This window comes from Miniopterus schreibersii (assembly GCF_964146895.1).
Source record: "Miniopterus schreibersii genome assembly, chromosome: 10".
In the NCBI taxonomy this organism is placed as follows: domain Eukaryota; kingdom Metazoa; phylum Chordata; class Mammalia; order Chiroptera; family Miniopteridae; genus Miniopterus; species Miniopterus schreibersii.
The window spans coordinates 58,008,965-58,027,501 of record NC_138110.1 but is presented as its reverse complement, the minus strand read 5'-3'; the positions used below and the strand labels follow the sequence as shown (position 1 = coordinate 58,027,501).

The 18,537-nt window shown below is 55.2% G+C and overlaps 1 protein-coding gene across 2 annotated transcripts in view; it reads left to right on the top strand.

Annotated features, from left to right (window-relative positions):
• The first annotated feature begins 3,493 nt into the window (after positions 1 to 3,493).
• SRC (SRC proto-oncogene, non-receptor tyrosine kinase) overlaps positions 3,494 to 18,537 on the top strand; it is a 48,857-nt gene continuing 33,813 nt past the window's right edge. Inside the window, exon 1 of one of the 2 annotated variants that reach the window (XM_081148566.1) lies at positions 3,494 to 3,662. The gene's annotated coding sequence lies outside the window, so the exon portion shown is untranslated. The remainder of the gene's footprint in view (positions 3,663 to 18,537) is intronic. The other variant, XM_081148567.1, reaches the window with a different exon arrangement.

The following is an 18,537-nucleotide window of genomic DNA, read 5'->3' as shown; positions in this document are numbered from 1 at the left end:
GCACCGTACATCTCTGCGTAAACTGTGAAGTGCAGTGCCATGGAGGTGGCAAGCCCATCCCATAGCCTCAAGTTAGAGCCTGCACATTTCCCCACCCTGACCTATGTCCTGAGCCAGGTGGCTTTGGATAGACAACTCATGGCAAATCATCTGGGGAATGACAGGGCTGGGCTGGGATTTGCCGCTGAGTGCCTGTGAGGGGTCCAGACTCCTGGTCACTGCTCCAAGGGCTTGGAGTGGGCACAGCAAATAGAGCACCATTGAGCCAGAGCCCCCAGGGCCTTGGGTGAGGTGTGGGCAGCACCTCTGATCCTGTGTCATGGGACAGCTCTTGGGAAAGGGTCTGCTGCCAGTTGTGTGGGGCAAAGCCTCACTCCACAGTCTCCATTCTGCCCTCAGGTGTGGCTCTGACCCAGGTGGAGGGAAGGAGGGAAGAGGTTTCTAGAGATAGACGACTGTGTAAAACAGGTGTTCACCGTCTCAACAATGTTGACATTAACATGTGTCATCTTCTGGGTGTTTGGGTTGGGAAATTGTCCTTCTTGGTGTTCCAGGCCTGGCCCAGGGCTGTGTATACTGTTGGTGGTCAACAAATGTTTCCTATCCATTAATGATGAGTGATTTTCGGGTACTAAGCAATGAGTTGTTATTTTACTGACAGTATTTTAAGCAAAATAATGCAGAAAGAGTCCCTCATCTATCAGGTCAGACCACCAACCCTTGCACCTGCATAATCCTGGGAATTAGTGGGATTGTTGCCCCACTTTATTGATGAGTAAACTGAGGCTCAGAGAGGGCGGAGTCACACAGTCAATGAATGAAAGAATTGGAACTTGAACTCTTGTATATGGATCCCTAGTCAGTGTGTTCTCTCCAGTCAACTGGACAGCATCTGCTCTGTGCTGGGCACAGGGCCAGGCCATAGTCCTTACCTTCAGGGTGAGGACAGACACACCCCGAATGGATGAGGTGTGCCTCCATCAGGGGTTTTTCAGGAAGCATGTCCTGGAGGACGTGGCATTTACTTAGGACCCCGATGGACAAGGAGGGTTGGGAAGCGAGAGATACGGGGTGAGCATTCTGGGCAGGGCAAAGGCCCAGAGGGATGGTTGAAAATAGTATTTCAAAGGCTCAATCATAAAAGCATCGTGCTGGCCACATCCTCCTGAAGAGCCTCAGCAGCTGAGACAAGTCCTGGGAGCCAGTGGTGGTTCCAGACAGAGGCTGTATCTGTGCTTGCAAAGCCAAGGCTTATACAGATGGCCCCCTGCTGCTCTGAGTGTGTAGGGGTGTGAATGACAAGGGCTCACACATACTGAGTTTACAGCACCTCATCTCATCCTCACGGAGTCTTCTGAGGGAAGCACCATGTATAACCCATTTTGCAGGTTGGCATACTGAGGCTCAGAGAAATGGCAGGCTCAAGGTCCAAAAAGTGGCAGAGTTGGGACTTGAACTCAGGTCGGTGGGCCCAAAGTCTCTGCTTTTAAACCCTCTGTCACCTGTGCTCTAGGAGCCCAGGACTTTCAGGTGAACTCCTGGTAATAAATCTAATGATGTGGTTGTAAATATTTAACAACCAGCTCTCTGGAAGGAAAAAAAAAAGCCCTGATTTGCAGTGTTTGCCAACTTCCAAGATGTAAATACTCCCATAATGGCTGATATCAAGCTACCAATCATAGAAGTTGGGAAAAGATGAACACGATTCGCTCTTGCACGTGGTAAGAGCCAGCTCCAGCACACTGCTGGATGCATATCCCATCCCTAGCCCAGTGTGGCCAGTAAAGACCTTCAGGTATGTCTGAAGAGTGAATGAGGGTTGAGAAACTTGCTTCTCCAGCCAGGGGCCCGCCCAGAATCCTAGGAAGCTGAGGTTAATCTTTAAGCCAGCCTTGCAAACAAGCAAAGTCATTTCACCAGTGGAGGGTGGCTTCTGGTGCTGGCTCTGCTGCTGACCTGCTGTGACTTCCAGCAGCCCCTGCCCCCTCAACCCTCAGTTTACCAAGCATGAGAGCTACCATTTGTTGACCACAACCTCAAACACCTTCGTACTTGTCAGTTTAAACCTTCCCAGGAGGCCTCTATGACCATGTTCACTCCTATGACTTGTACAAGGTGCAGCAGGTGGGCAACTAGCCTAGACTTGAACCCAGATCAGTCTGGCGCAAGTCCTTGCTCACTGGTGGTCTCCTGGATGCTATTTTTATACCCCGAGGCCTTTGCCTCCCACATGCTAGGGTTCTCCCATCTCCTCTTGGGAGGCATCCAGGCCTGGTACCATTTGACCTGGCTGGGCCTTACTTTCCCATCAGTAAAATGGGAGAACTTTCAGAGAAGGAAAGTGGAGGCAGGTGGTGGTATTTATTTATTTATTTGTTTGTTTGTTTGTTTATTTATTTATTTTTAATCTTCATCAGAGGATATTTTTTCCATTGCTTTTCCATGAGAGGGGAAAGGAGAGACAGAGAGAAAAACACCGATGTGAGAGACACATATTGATCCATTGCCTCCCCACTCGTGGGATCGAGCCTGCAACTGAGGTACGTGCCCTTGGCTGGAATTGAATCCAGGACTCTTCAATCTGTGGGCTGAAACTCTAACCACTGAAAAAACCGGCCAGGGCCAGGTGGTGGTATTTAAAGCTGGATTCAGGCCAGCCTTCCTGGGGCCAGGATTCCAGGGGTCAGGATTCCAGGGGTCAGACGAAGAACCAAGGGTGAGGTGCTTACACCTAGTAGGGCAGCCTGGGCCGGGAGGTGCTGGGGTCGGTAGTGGTGGTGGGAGGCTTTGTGGCATTTCCTCAGTGTCCACTTTCTCTGCTTTACTCCCTGCCCCCTGCATCCATAGGTACTTTGCCTCTTTATTTACTTAAAAGGGTAACTGTCACTAAATACCCGCTTCAGCCCCCTCCTGGGCAATGATATCCAGAACTTGATGACTTTGATGGGCTGCCTTACTTTTTTTTTTTTAAAAAGCACATTAAAATGAACATGCATCCCTTAAAAATAAAGCTTTCTCTTCCCCACGCTGTCCCTCAGGGCGCAATCCCCACTTTGGGGAACTAAGGTCAAGGCCAAGGTTCTTGCAGGTGACCCCCTTCTCCGTGCCTCAGTTTCCTCATCTGTAAAATGGAGATAATCATCCACCAGCCCAGCTGGGTGTCAGGAATAGATCCTAAAGTCTAGCAGAGCCATTTAGCGTGGCGCCTGGAAAGAAGTGAGTGCTCCATTAGTGCTGATACTACTATTACTATTACTAATACTAATAATTGCAGGAGAGGTAGCGTTGGGGCAAACAGGGTGGGTAGGCTGCGGGGCATTTTGGCAGAGGACAGGCGGGGGCCTCCGGCCCCGCTCGCCGCCGGGCCGCGCCTGGATCTCGCCGAGCCGGCCGGGACTCCTTCCCCGCGCTTCCTCCTTCCTCCGCCTCCCGGCCCGCGGCCCCTCCTCCCGCGCTCCCTCCCTCGCTCCCCGCCTCCCGCGCCCTCCCCCCCGGCCGCCGCCTCCTCCCTTTCTCTCTCGCTCCGTCTCTCCCGGCCCGGAATCCATTCCGGCCTGGGAGCCGGAGCGGCCTGGCCGCCGTCTGCCCGACCCCCCGGCCGTCCGGCGGTCCGCCCCCCGGTGCGTCCGTCCGCTGGTGCGCCCGCCTGCCCGCCGGCCCAGGTGAGCGCCCCCCCGCCCCTCCGTGGGCCCCCGGTCTCGGCCGGCGTTGGGGAGCCCCCGCCCCGGGACCACCCTGGCGTCGGATCGCCGGGCCGTGGGGTGTCCTGTCCATCCCTCCCATCCCCGGACCCCGGGCCGAGCCGCGATCCCCGAGCGCTGGGCGGGCGCGCGGGGCTTTGCCCAGCTCGGCCTTTTGTTGTGATGCTGCGGGGGAAGGGGGGCGCTGGGCGGGGGGTTCCGGGGTCCTGTCCTCGCGGGGACCTCCTCCGCCGCACCCTGCCCCTAGCAGCCCCCTGAGAGCAGCCAGCCCTGCCCAAGCCCTCAGGCCGGGTCTAGGCCAAATCTGAAATCGGAGCCAGTCGGCGCCACCTCTGGCCGAGGCAGCCCGGCCTGGTGCCCCCGGCCCGCCTGGGAGGGGAGGTGGAGAGGGTCCCGCAGGACCCAGGCCCGGGGGCACCGGGATGGGGACGCCCGGCTGGGCACCAGAACCTCTGTCCTCGTGGGACTTCGGGTACGGCCTGATGCCACTGGCCTGGAAGGGACTGGGCCAGACTGTGTTTGCTCCCTCCTGCCCACAGCCCCCAGACTCACCCCTGGGTAGGCCCAGACGCCTACCTGCTCAGAAGTTGACAAAAGTTTTGGGTTTTCACCACCAGGCTGGGCCCACCTGCCTGCCTGGGCTGGGGTTGGGGCTGTGTGTCCTCAGACAACTGCCTTCCCTCTCTGAACATCAGTGGCAGGTGGGTCTGGCTGGGATTACTGGGCTGGTGGAAGGATGGGGTTGAACAAAAGAAGCTCACCTGTGGGGTATCAGTGTAGCCTCTGGGGCTTTCAGGCCAACTTGAGCAGGGGCAGAGCATGTGTGGCCCTGGGTGAGGCTTTCTTAGCTTCAGGGACGCTGTCCGATGGGAGCATTGGTCCCTGGGTGACCTGAGGTGAATTTAGGCCCAGCCACAGATGAGTGGAGATGAGACTTCTTTTCAAGAATGGGCCAGGCTGGTCCTGTTGCTGACCCTCTTCTCAGCCTCCTGGCTGGGGAGACCAGACACCTAGGTTTCTCATCTCACTGGGTGTCCTGGGCCAAGGGACTGTCCTCTCAGATCCCATATGTGGAACGGGAATCCTCAGGGGAAGAATCTATGTGTTTCTGCATGTAGGGGCTTGGCATGTAGTAGGTGCATAATAAATGAGCACTTCACTGGATGAATTGCCTAAACTGGGTGGGAGGTGAGGTCACTGGCCCTAGTGGGGCTCATCTCCAGAAGAGAATTGCTTGGTGCCAGAAAAGCCATCTCATAACCCCTTGAGAAAGAAACAGTTCCAGCACAGTGCTGCCACCCAGCAGCTGTGTGACCTTAGGCAACTCACTGCTCCCTCCGGCCTCAGGGTTAAAAATGCACCAGTGAGAGTGAATGATAGCTGCTAACGTCTACTCAGCACCTCCTGTGCCGCAGGGACTCTTGCTTATCCTCATGTTGCTGATGGAGAAAATGAGATGCGAGAGGGGAAGTGACTTGACCACGGCCACTCAGTTTTGAAGCTGGAATTAGAACCTAGACCTCAGTCTGGCTGCCCTTGCTCCGCCTCCCCCCAGTGTTGGGGGAGCAGGGGTTTCCCAGGAGACGACCAGGCATGAGGCATTGTTGGAAAAGACTATACTGATGGGTGACTGCATGGAAGACATGAAGCCTTGGTGATGGGGTCTTTCCACCCAGGGAAATGATTTATGGTGTGTCACCTCTCTCAGCTGACTGCTTACCCAGGTCCCCCTGTGTGGCCCCTGGGCCTTTGCTCCTGAAGGTGTCCCTGCCAGGGGTGCCCTCTCCTCTATGAGCTTCTTATCTGCTCTTGCTCTTTCAGGCTTAGCTTCAGGCCCACCTCTCCCAGGAAGGCCCTCCTCTCTCCCCCGCTCCCCCCAGCTTTCTCCTCCTCTCCGCTGGCCTCCTCCTGGAGCCTCAATTACCCCCAGCTCACAGCCAGTTCCTGCTTTTGCTTCTTCCCTGATTGTGCCCTGGGAGCCAGGGAGGAGATGGCTCAGTGACCTGCTTTCAGACCCCGCTTCCCCCAACCCCCCTGTTCCTCCCTTGACCCTGTTTTCCCAAACCCGCCTAGATACAAGCATCCATGACCATTGAGCACCTACTATGTACTAGGAGCCTTGAACTCAAGCTGAGCATTGTGGTGATGGGGTTAGCAGTGGGAGCTGTAGGGAGGCATCGGGAGGCTTCCAGGAGGTGGTACTGAGGGGAGCAGCAGTTCCCTTAACAAGGTAGGGGACAGGGTGTTCTTTCTTCGCTTCTGCTTAGATACTTCCCAGGGTCCCTGGAGTTTTGGGGAGGAGTTGTCCTGGGTGGGTTCTTGCTGGGGAATTGTGAACAGATCCCTGGCCTTTTTGGGTCTAGAGGGTGAGCCAAATAGCAAACAAGTTGCCAAATAAATTAATATATAATCGCAGATCTGGTAAGAGCTCAGAGAAAGAGGTATGGGATACAGAGGAATCTTGAAGGAAGCGCGGAGGAGTTGGCCACGCATGGAGCTAGGGGAAGGGCTTGTCCGGCAGAGGGAACTATATGTGCAAAGGCCCTGAGGTGGAGGAGTATGTGCTATTTCGGAGAAACAATGGGAAAGCCTGTGAGTCTGGAGCACAGAGAATTAGGGGGATTGGGTGAGAGGTGAAATGAGGAGGTGTTATCAGCAGGGCTGGACCATGTGGGGCCACGTGGGGCCTTGAAGAGGAGTTTGGCCATCATTTCGCACAGGGGGCTGATGGGTGTCCCCTGTGTGAACAGCTCCATGCTGGAGGCCAGGGGTACAGAGCTGACCAAGGCATGTGGTAGAACTAGATCTGTGGGCTGGACTTCAAGTATCTGTGGGGGCTTAGATTAGGTGTCAAGAGGGGGGAAGCATTTGAGGCTGGGCTTTGAAAATGGAGTAGGAGTTCACTGGCAGGAAGGCAGGAGAGGGTGAGAGGCAGGGGTTGGAGAAGTGCAATGCAGGGTGGCTGGAGGCTGGGAGTGAGGTGGGGAGTAGGGAGGGGCAGCTGGAGACCAGAAGTATGGTAATGGCTCAGGAGTCAGACAGGTCTGGTTCAAGTTCTGACTGTCTTCACTTGTGTAACTTTGGGTCATTCATTGTATCTGTCTGAGACTTAGTTTCCTTGTCTTGAAAATAAGGACAATAAATATCTCCCTATCAGGTGAGGGTTAAAGGAGGGCTGTATGCCCAGTGCCTGGCACCCGTGGGCACTTAGGAAATGGGACCTGCCTTGTGGAGCATTTCATTGGGCAGGCCGATTGGCACAGTGAGCCTCGCCTCGCCAGCTGTGTGGTGAAGGCTTTGAGTGGATGACCTCACTGAGTCTGAAGGTGCTCGTCTGGGCAGGACTGGCCTAGGAGGGGATGTTGGCAGCCAGGGCCACCCCTGTGCTGGGTGACTTTAGTTCTGCCCTGCCCCCTTTGTGTGAGGAGGCTGAATTGGGGAGGAGGGTCTAGCTCATCCCAGCTTCTTGAAAGCCTGCCTTAGGTGAGGTTGGTCATTTTCCAGGTGTAAATGCTAAGACCCAGAGAGGAGGAGCCTCTTGACTAGGGTCTCCCAGTTGCCAAGTGCCAGGGTTGAACCTAGGCTGTAGGGCTCTGGGCTCCTAGTCCAGTGCTGGGAGCCACCAGGAGCCTCCCATGTCCCTGTAGGCCTTAGAGCCACTTCAAAGGGCCTCCACCCCCTGCTCTGGGCCTTTTGACTAGAGCCTCATTTCCTGCCTCTGTCCTATGGTCCCCACACCTCTTATCTCCCTTTGGGTTCCCATAGCCCTTTACTTCCCTTCCACGGTCCCCGCCCCCTTATCTCCATGGTAAACTGGTCTGGTTTCCACTTGAGCCCCTGGGGGAGGCACTTCCTTTGGGGTGCCTCAGTTTCCTCATCTCTGAATTGGGATAATATGAGTCATGGCTCCCACAGTGTCCCAAGAGGACTGCTACAAAGCATTTAGTGCATTAACTTGATAGATAGGGGTGGGGAAGAACAGACATGGGCTCAAGTCCTTCTTCCTCTGGCAGCTCATACCCCTTCCTGTAACTCAGTTTCTGAATCTGTAGAATGGGCGTGAGGCTTGCACCTAGTAGGGCCAAGGGGAGAATGGAGCCTGTACCTTAGTGGTTTACCTGGTGGCTGATAGCTGGCTCTTTATCACTGTTCGGGGGAAGGTGCTCCAGGAGATACCTCCCCTGTGTCCAAAGGCAAGTCACGTAGCTTCTCTGAACTTCAGCCTCTGTACCTCTCCCTTGTGAAAATTAAATCAGCTAACATCTCCCAATGGCTTTGATTCTACTGTATACTCAGGAGATATGTCTTTCTTTTTCCCTTCCCCTCATGGGGGCTCAGATATTATCCAGTCTTGGGATAGCCTGGGGCTCAAATTCTCTAGGCCTGGATTGTTCTGTTGAGAAGCATTCTGAGGCCTGGTCTTGGCTTCATGGGAAAGAGTGTTCTGATAGATCTGTAATGTCTGCAGTGGGCAGAGGATTAGAGAGCATCCTATGTGTGCCATGAGTTTGTTATTTCTGAATTACTCTGGCCTTCTCTTCACAGATGGGGGAAACGAGGCCAGAAAGACCCAGGACATGTCCAAGCTGGGAGAAAAATGCAGATCTCTTGTCTGTTGATCCCAGGCTCTCCCCAGCAGCCAGCCTGCCCCTTCCCACAGTAGAGCCTGGGTGGGGCTGAGTCAAAGGGTCAGTGGTTGGGGAGGATCCTAGAACTGGAAGCCAGAACTGCCATTTCCCCCCTCCTTGCTGTGGGGAGCAAGTGACTTCCCTCTAACCTGGGCCTCTCCCCTCCCTTCTCCCTGGAACTACCCAGAGAAATTTCAGAATAAAATGAGAAGCCAGAGGGAAGGATAACTGGATGATCTCAGCCAGGTCCCTTCCTGCTCTGGTCCTCAGTTTCCTTATCTGTACTATGAGGGCTCTTCCCTCACTGAGGCTGTGTGGTGGGGTCCTAGCCCGGGCGTTCTCCAGGGGTAGGCCCAGCGGAGTCCTCTCTTTTGATGCCCATGGTGGGGCTGTTGAGAACCTGTGGGAATGAGTCCTTTGAGCCCTCGAGCTCCCAGTGCTGGAGGAATTGAAGTTGGGGTCGGGTGGTGTCGGGAAGCTCGACTTGTCCGGTAAGGGTTGGTTATCTTCTGTGGGCTGCTTTGTCCAAGTTTGCGGCCTTGACTTTTATTCTGTTTGATGTCAATGTCTTCGCATTGTGCTCTCTCCAGCTAGGTCATAGCAAGGTGACAGACACATTCTATCCCTTGCCCCATCATGGGGTGGGTAGAACTTTTCTTCCTATTACATAGAAGAGAAAACTGAGGCTCAGAGAGGCCAAAGGCTGGGGCCATGGTCACCCAGCACAGTGAAGTGTGAGCCCAGACTTATGGCTTCTCGGTGATTTGTATCACCTGAGTCCCCCTGAGTGTGCACCAGCTTGGCTGAAATCTTTCCCCAGATAAGGGTGGGTATGTTGCTGGGAGCAGGTATCCTGACTCTGAGTTTCCAACTCTGACTGATGGATCTCCACTTGGATCTGGAGTACTCTGATCTTGCAGAGAACCCTCAGGTCTCAGGAATGGCATATCAGGGTGCTTAATGGATGGTATGGCACAAAGGGAGTGGAAATAGCAAGGCCTTTGGAGCTGGTTGGATCTGGGTTTGAATCCTGGCTCTGCCACTTGTTTGCTGTGTGTGGTTATGGGAAAATGATAGCTCTGAGCCTTAGTTTCCCTGTTTGTGAAATGGGGATGACAGTTGCCAGTACCAGCTTTGACAAGGTGTTGTATCAGATGACCTAATGTGTGTCTGCCTGGTGCAAGACCTGTACACAGTAAGCGCTTAATATTTCTGAGTGCCTGTGATTATGAAGGTAGTTACCTGGCAAGGTGGGAATGCTGGGCCTCGGTAGGCCAGTTGATCCCAAGGACTGAGCCTGGACACCTCTGTCCATGGCGGCCTTGTCCTGTGGGGCGGGGCTGAGGGAAGGTTAACTAGAGACAGACAAATTTGGTGGCTGGATTGATCGGAAGCCACCACCTCCATGCAGCCTGTCTGAGCCTAGCTCCCGCCTCAACCCTTGCCTACCTGTGACTTGTCAAGGCCTCCCAGTGCCCTTATCCCTGGCATTCAGAACCCCTCCTCCTCCCAGCCCACTGAATGCATCCATCTCTGCAAAGGTGACCACTGATTGAGCATTGGGTACTTTGTATCTTTGCCCACTTGGCCTGGGAGGCAGCTGAGGCTCAGAGAGAGGCCAGGATGGGCCCAGGCTCCAAAACAAGGAAGGGCTTCTGGAGGTGCTGTTTGGCTCGGCCAGAGCTCTGCCCTCTGCCCTATGCCCATCATCTCCCACGTTTCCCTTTCACTCAGGGGACCCCTTAGTCTTTCTCAACCGCTGCCTGTCTTCCTGCTTGCCCTGGATGTTTAGCCTCCATGCCTTTGCCTCTGGGGATCCCACAGCCTCTGTGTCCTTCCTCTCAATACCCTTAGTGGCTAAGCTGCCTCTGCCTCCAGAGAGTGTTTACTGGCCACCCTCTCTGCCCCAGCCAGAGTCCAGACTTCCCTCCTCTGCACCCCCATTGCTCCTCTGCTCTCCCTCATGGCTCTCATGTGTTCTGCCTTAGATGGCGAGCCATAGGATTCTTTTTGCTTTTATGGGAGTGTGGAGATAATCACTCTGAAGGGTGCTGCACTTTACAGTTTACAAAGCACTTTCCACAGTCACCTCTGAGCATCCTCAAGCAGGGCTGGGAGGGAGACAGAACCATCATAATAATCTTCATTTGGCAGATGCCCCAAATTCTGGGTTCCAAGTCAGGGTCAAGCCAGGTGTTCTCTGTGCTTGGGCAGATGGAACTGAACCTCCCACCCCACTCTGTGAACCCCGAGTGTCCCCAGGCAGGAACCCCTCTCTCAGAGTCCCATGAAGCCTCGACTTACTGTCAAAAGGAGGATCTGGATATTCAGAGAGGTGAGCTGACTTGCCTGTGGTCACACAGCCTTGGGCAAATGGCTTCTCTTTTTGAGCCTCAGTTGCCTCATCTGTGGGGTGGGTGCAGGAGTCTTTTCCTCATAGGGATGTTGGGAAGATTGATACGCTCATTCTGCTCACATGCCTGCCCGTGCCGGGCTTATAGAAAGTGCCCAGTCAGTGGTCGGGGTATAAGGATGGCAGGATTCTGACTGGCAGGAGAACAGCATTCCAGGCAGAGGGCCCACGTGAGCAAAGGCTGGGAGGTAGGACAGTTTAGGGAGCATCTGTACTAGGAGGAGGTGAGTGGGAGAGGACCCTCCACCCTCCAGGATTTGTGCTGACCCTGAAGGAAGTGGTTGGGGCATCAGAGCCGACTGTGGTGAGGCTCACCTCCCTGCTTTCCAAACTGTAGATTTCCTTTCATCCTTGGGAGCCACCGCCTGCCCTCCCCACCCCCATCCCTACCAGGTGTTCCCGAAGGCCTGGAACCAGATGAGCCACAGTTCTATTTGGGGACAATTCTGCTGTTCCCATTTCTCTTCTGTGCCCTAGTTTTAGAAACTATGTGGGTTTGGTTACCAGTTGGCCATTTGCAGAGAGGGCCCCCCCCCCATACCTTAGGTCTGTGGGCAGCTCGGGCAAAACAGGACTCAGTACTGCCGTGGGCACTTGCTCCTGGCCTCTGCTCCTGGGTTCTCTGGATAGGGCGTTGGCAGCTGGACTCTTAGTTACCTGCTGGTGATGTCTGGTCCTTGTGCTGAGTTCTGGGGACCCCAAACGTACACTCTGGGAGCAGCCTGCACTGTGAGGGAGCCAGACACAGACCCTGACCATTGCTCTGCCATGGGGTAGGTGCCATATGAACTGTGGCAGTCCATTACAACGCCAGAAGGGCTCCCCAGAAGAGATGATACCTGGCCTGGGGCTTAGATGGTGAGCAGGAGCTTAGGAGGCAAAAAGAAGGATGTGGGCCTTCTAGGGAGAACGCGCAGCGGGGGCAGAGGTCCGGCGGTGGGAAATAGCCTGGTGTGTGCAGGCATAGTCTGCGGAGCTGGGGGAGCAGGTCGTGTATAGTAGTTGGTTGTTAGAAGATGACTAGGCTGGTCAGGCAAGGCCTCAAGCCCTTGCCAGGGCGCTCAGCCTTTGGCCCGGGGCTGCCAGGAGCACGGCTTCCTGCTGGAGGTGTGAAGAGACAGAGAAGGATCTGATGGGGCTCAGGTGCTCATTTACTACTGTCAAGGGAAGGCAGCCCAGAGGCTGGGGTTCCAGTTAGGGATCAAGAACACCCACTTGGAGCAGAAGGTTGAGGCTGGTCTGGGGCTTTGGAGGGAGTAGTGGGTCAGGGAAGACTTCTTGGAGGAAGTGGTGCATCTGACCTACCTGGAAGGATGGGATGATTGGGGGCCGGGGGGAGGTGGAGCTTGAGCAAGGGGCTGAAGGTAAGGCAGGAGCAGTTCCTCTTGTTGGAACTGGAGGAGTGGCAGAGATTTGACCTGAGAAGTGACTAGTGCCAATCAGTAGAGGGCCTTGAGTTCCTGCTCAGGGAGGCTACACACTGTCCTGGGGCAGTGGGGAGAGACTGCGGGTAGGACTGATTTATCCAGCACTGTGGGTAGTGCCCAGCTCGCAGTGTGGCTTTGGTGAGGTGGCCCTGGTGGCTGCACCGAGAGCAGATGGGCCTGGAAAGAAGGTGATTGCCCACTGGCCAGGCATATGGTAGATCTGGGATTGAAAGGGGAGCAGCGGGGTGAGGGGTGGAGGCCTCTACCCCCTGGTCTGCCTGCTCATATATCCTTTCCCTGCAGATGCCCTGTCTGGCAGGAAGTAATGGGGACTTGTTGGGGCCTGGCCGGCAGATTCCAAAAGTGCCTGGGATATGGGCGGGCCTGGGATAAGGGCTCTGGGTTCAGAGCCCAGCCTCCTTCCCTTGCTAGGTAACTTCCACAGGGCAGAGGTCTCCCCGTTGGGGTGAAGCGCTAGACATGGTTGTCCACTTGTGCCTCCAGAGAGGCCCCTCCATCCTCTTGAACCCAGAGGTTCTGTACTCCAGATACAGTGAGTCGAGAGGTGTAGCTGAAGACTCTGGGCCTCAATTTGAATCCCAGCTTTGTTCTTTGCTGGCTGGCAGATCTTGGCCAAGTAACTTCACCCTTCAGAGCCTCAGTTTTCCCATTTGCAGGAATGGGGGTCACTCTAGAACCTCCCTCCTAGGGCTCCTAGGGGGGATTAATGAGATTTTAGAGGGCTGTGCCCAGCACCATGCCAGCTCCTGCGATCAGGCTTTGGAGCCCTTGGTCAAGCTTAGCAGGGTTTCTGGGACTTGCTGGGCAGCTGAGGGCAGCTTCCGGTCTGCCCCAGGCTCTCAGCACTGAGGACAAAGTCCCTTTGTGGTGGGACAGATAGAGTCTGGGAGCCCCCCACTCTTTGGGGACCACAGGGCCGCCTGCCCCTCCTCCTCACCCAGTTCCCTTGGGGTAAGGAACTTCCTCAGACTGAGAGGATGGGAAATGAAAGTTGGGTTGTGCAGGAGGAGTGGCCAGGCTGGCTGCAGCTGCTCAGGCCAGGCTCTGGCTGGTGAACTTGGGAAGCCCATTCCCTTCTCTGGGCTACCTTCTCAGGGCCCTGGGCATCTTTGGCAAGTCTCAGGCCCACTGTGTGTGCCCTGTTCATCCATCCATCCATCCATTTGTTCATTTCCTTTTTCATTCATTCATTCATTACCAATTACCCACTCCATGCTAGGCCCTGTGCTTTTGGCCAGTGTTTGTTCTGACCAGATGGTGCCCAAGCATCCCATCTGTGAACTGTTTTGAATATTACACCCACTACAAAGTATTCAGTTGTGAGAGTGACAGAAGTGGCCCCCTGTCCTCATCAGACATGTACTCATACAGTGAGTTATGTATCAGAGCTGTGGTCCGTGCTAGGAAGCAGAAGTTGAAGGTTCTCACTGGGCTGGAGGACTTTGAGGAGGTAGCTTCTAAAAGGAGACTCAGAGAGCAGAGTTGTCTGGGTGTGTTGCCATTTAAACAGGTGGTCAGGAAAGGCCTCTCTGAGGAGGCATCATTTTAGTCCAGCACCTGAGGGAAGTGTGGGAATTAATCATAGGTATCTAGGGGAAGTGTGCTCTGGTGGAGGAAGTACAAAGGCCCTGAGGCAGCGGTGCACTGGATCCTCAGGGAAAGGGGAAGTGGCCCGTCTGGGAGCGGAATGAGTGGTGGTGGTGGTGGTGGGGGCTGGTAGAGTCCATTGTAAAGCTTGGAGGCCCCTGAGGGGACTTTGTCCTTAGTCTTGGAGTTCAGGGGCTATGAGGCTTAAAGCAGGAGTGACTGGTTCAGACTGACACTTTAGAAAGGCTCTCTGCCCCTAATTGGCCAACCTGGAGGAGAAGCCTAGACGCTAGGGTGGCTAGGGCGGGAGGGAAGGAAGTAGATTCAGGCTGTGTTTGGAGGTGGGACTGACAGAGCTTGGACTGGGTTACATGGGGGACAGGAGGAATCCTCCTTTCTCTCTTGGGCTGCTGGTGATGAGGGACTGAGGCCCCGCCACAGACTTTCGTAGGGTTCAGGTTCGTGTTCGCTTCTCCTCTCCCTAATCCATCTGGAGGCACATAGGCCCAGCGTCTTACTCACTTTGTCCTGAGGGCTGGACCCAGTCCTCCAGTTCCTGCAGCTTTAAACAACGGTATACCTTAGATGAAACCAGCAGGATCCTGCCCACTTCACAGATAAGAAAACTGAGTAACGGTCCCTACCTCACAGTGCTGCAGGGAGGACCAGATGAAACAGCGTCAAGCCTGATGCCAGGCATACAGTAAGCATTCAGTAATCCACAGGTATTTTTATTCAGTAACCAACAGATAGTGTTGTTTCTGTGGGGTGTAAGGACATGTGTGCGAGCCTGGGCTCTGGCCATGTCCACCCCAGAGCTGGGCTTTGGAGTAGGGCTGGAGCTGCTGAGTGGCCTCTTCTAGATACGTCAGCACCTTGCAATTGAAGGTCCCTGGAACCCACACCCAACACCACTTTCCACTTGGGGAAACTGAGTGCAAAAGGGCACAAGATGGGCTCAAGGCTACGCAGTGACTTGGGACAGAGCAAGGTTTTACACCGGTCTCCTGGTGCCTCGTCCTGCTCCAGTGCCCCCCACTTCTGGGCCTTGCCCTTCCCTCTAAGGCTTCCAGACTGTGGCTGGGTCCTGGTGGGAAGGGATCCTGCCCTCTACAGTGCACGTCAGAGCCTGGGGCTGGAAAGGGGGCCCCTTCCTGCCCAGGAAGAAACCTAAGAGCTTCCAGGGGCTGGAACAGCCCTTTCTCTGCAGGACTGGGGTTGGGGCAGCTCCATGGCCCACTTGCTTAGCCTTTGCCCTCCCCAGGCTGCGGGTCTCGTCCCGGCAGCACCCCTCCATCTCTCTGCCAGGGCCAGCTCGAGCCTGCAGCGTTCTGCCCCGCCCCAGCCACACTGGCAGAGCCGGTTTGAGGCCTCTCAGCCCCTAGCGTGCTTGCAGCATGAACATGGGACCAGACACGTTCTGGCTGCCCTGGCCCACAGTCGGTCCCTGGCTCACTCGTCACTCGCTCCTTGCTCATTCAGCAAACATCCCCTGGTACCTGGTCCGTGTCCAAGCTCCTGCCGCCGGGGCTCAGGGCCTGGAGTTGGCTCAGACTTGCACACTTCTCTGTGTGTTAGGGCGGTCAGAGGCTCTGCCGCCTGGGCATGCCAGGCTGTGGCAGGAGAGGCAGGGGTCGGGACACAGGCTGTGGTGGGGCTGGATGGACCCAGGGCTGAGGCCTGACCTCTTCATCTTGTGGGGTCCTGGGTAGGACCCACTCATCCATCCCGCCATCCCTCCATCCTTCCCTCCGTCACTCCATTTCTCCCTCCCTCCTTCCCACAAATGTTTACTGAGCGCTGCTATGTGCCAGACAATGTTCTAAAGGCTGAAGATACAGACAAAAGCCCCGCTCTCGCAGAGCTGACATTCCAGGTGGGGAGACAAAAACACAAGTGAGGAAAGTACGCGCAGTCTGCAAGAGGGTGACAAGTGCCATGGATCAGATTAAAGCGGGAAGGGCTGGAATGCTGGCTGGGGCCCGGAGGACTGGCTGTGATTGGGTAGAGTGCCCTGGGAAGAAGGACCTCTCCCAGAAGCTCACCTCCACCTCGCTCCCTGGGAAAGGGGGCGCAGGTAGAGGGGACAGCCAGGGCCCAGACCCTCAGGTAGGGGGTGCTGGAGTGGAGGAGTGAGGAGGAACAGCGAGGAGGCCAGGAGCAGAAGAGTGAGTGGGAGAATGGAGGAGGAAAGGGGAAAGATTGAGGGGCCAGTGGGGAGGGCTCTGCGCCTCCTAATCTTGGCTCTTGACTCCAAGTGAGATGGGGGCCATCGGAGGGCTCTGCACCTGGCTGCTCTCTGGAGAACAGATTGGGGGGGGTTACGTCATTAGTCCAGCAAGGGGAGGGGGCGATAATGGTGTGTCCAGGCTGGGGGCAGTTGGTGGGAGGGGGAAGGGGGCCAAACATTGTTTTTGCATTATTTCATTTAATCTTTTTAAAACTCTTTATTAATGAGGCATATTAGTATAATGAACCCCCATGACTGAGCCCCAAACACCACCTACCCACGGCCTGTCCTGCCCCCTCCACACTCATCTGTCCCACCCCCATCCTGTGTCACTTTAAAGCAAATCCCGCATGTCATATTTCATGTGTAAATCTTTCAATATGTATTTCCAAAAGATAAGAACTCATGGTAAGAAAGTAGCCACAAAACCATAATCCATCTAAAAGAAATGAGCAGTCGTTCCTTAACATCACTAAAAATCACCTTCCCCCCCAGATATATTTTGAGGTAAAGCTGATGCGTCTGGGCCTCCCTTTCTTTACCATAAAGTGAGGTTCACAATGGCCCCTCCTCCCAGGCTCTTGTGAGAAAATCCAGGTAAGATGCAGACACAGGGCCTGGCATACAGTAGGTACTCAACAAATAACCGCTGCCAGTGTTACAGATTGATGGCAAATATGAATTCATTTAATCCTCACAACAATCCTTGGAGTTAGGTTGTTATTTCTATCCCTATTTTATAGATTAGGAAATAGAGGCACAGAGAGGTGGAGTAATTTGCCAAGGCCACACAGCTAGAAAGGGCCAGAGCTAAGTTTTGAACCTAGGCAGTCTGGCTCTTAATCCCCATGTGATGGGGGCTATGTGAACCCAGAAAAAGAGGTTGGGGGGCAGGCAAGGTCAGGTATTGCCTGTGGCCAGATAGTAGTTCATGGTGGGGCACAGGGGTAGGGGAGGCAGGTGGTGAAGCTTCAGGGGAGGAATTAGCATGTACAAAGATCTGGAAGCTAGAGGGTAATTATGAGTTGAAGGGAAGGCCAAGGGGTAAGGAGGAGGGAGCGTGCAGCAGGCCGTCCTCCATCCTTGGCCTTGACCTTGTGAGCAGCAGGCAGGAGCTTTAAGGGTTTTGGCCATCTCGCTGACCACACGATGGGGAGTGTTGGACTTTCCCAAGGGCACATCCAGAGTAGGCCACCTGTGGGCTTTGAGTGGGGGGGAGGAGCGTTGAGCTCAGGCTGACTGTATGGAGGGGCCTGGCCACCAGGTGCTCCTGCCCACCAGTGTCCCTGAAGGGAGTTACTGTATGCGTGTGGGTGGGGAGGAGAGGATACTGTGTGTTCTCAGAGTGGAGCAGCAGCCAGAGCTGCTGGCAGGAAATAGCGGGCACCGTGGGCAGGGGCCGGCTGGTGACTGTCCCCCCAGGCCCATCAGCCATCAGCTAGTGGGGGTGCAGCAGCTCTGAGGCCCCTAGGAGAGATGACCTTGGAGAGGTTGGGAGAGAACAAAACTTGTCACTTCAGTGTTCCCTGTGGTTGCCCCCTGATACCGGGGGTCTGCTAAGGAGTCCTTGGCATGCCAGGGCCTCTGTCCAGGTGCCGATACTGAGGCGGGAGAGGAGGCATGACTTGTTCAAGGTCACACAGTGATTCTGATAGAGGCCTTCCACTCAGCCATGTAAGTGGGCAGCCCTCATCAGGCCAGGTCAGTTGGTACCTTGCTGGGTCCCTGATACCTGCCTGGTCTGTGGGTTTGGGGACAGAATCTCCTCTTCCAGCTCCATCTCAGCCCAGCACTCTTGGGCCTGGTGCTCCAAGAATCATTTCTTTAGTCCCAGTGTCCACACCCTCATTCGAGGGCTGGCCCCGCCTTGCTTTCTGACCTGGGGCTGGGCACACCCCTCTCAGACCTTCTCACACCTGTCCAGAGGCCAGTAGTGACCCAGTTAGGCTGGAACCCACTCAGTCCAGATCTCTCAATTGATAACTCTCTGCACATCTGACTTTCCCACCTGAGGGCCTTTGCACATGCTGTGCCCACCCCCTGGGCTGCTCTTCCCATGCCTCCTTGCAGATGCAGTGGAGAGAGGATGAGCTTTGGCATCACTGGGATCTGGGTTGGTATCCTAGCTCTCTACTTCCCGACTGAGCAGCTTCCTGGAGCCCCCATGTCCTTGTGTGTAAAATGAGTGTGGCCACAGCTTTTTCCAGGGTTGTTGGGAGCACTGAAAGGGTGGCATGAACCCCAGGTGGGAGGGCATGGGGGGGCAAAATGTGGGTCTCAACAGCCTCTTCAGCATGCCCCATTCCACCCCACCAGCCTGCACTGGAGCAGTGGACAGCATTTGAGTTCTAGGGAGTGGGCTGAGTTGGCCCTGGACCCTACCAAGAAAGGCCCGGCCACAGGCTTTGTCCTTGGCCTGGGTAGCAGCCCTTCTTTAGGGAGCTCAGAGTGGAAGGGACTTGTGACTCAACTGCTAAGGGGTGGGACTTTAATCACATCATTTAACCTGTCTGTGCTTTAGTTTCCCCAC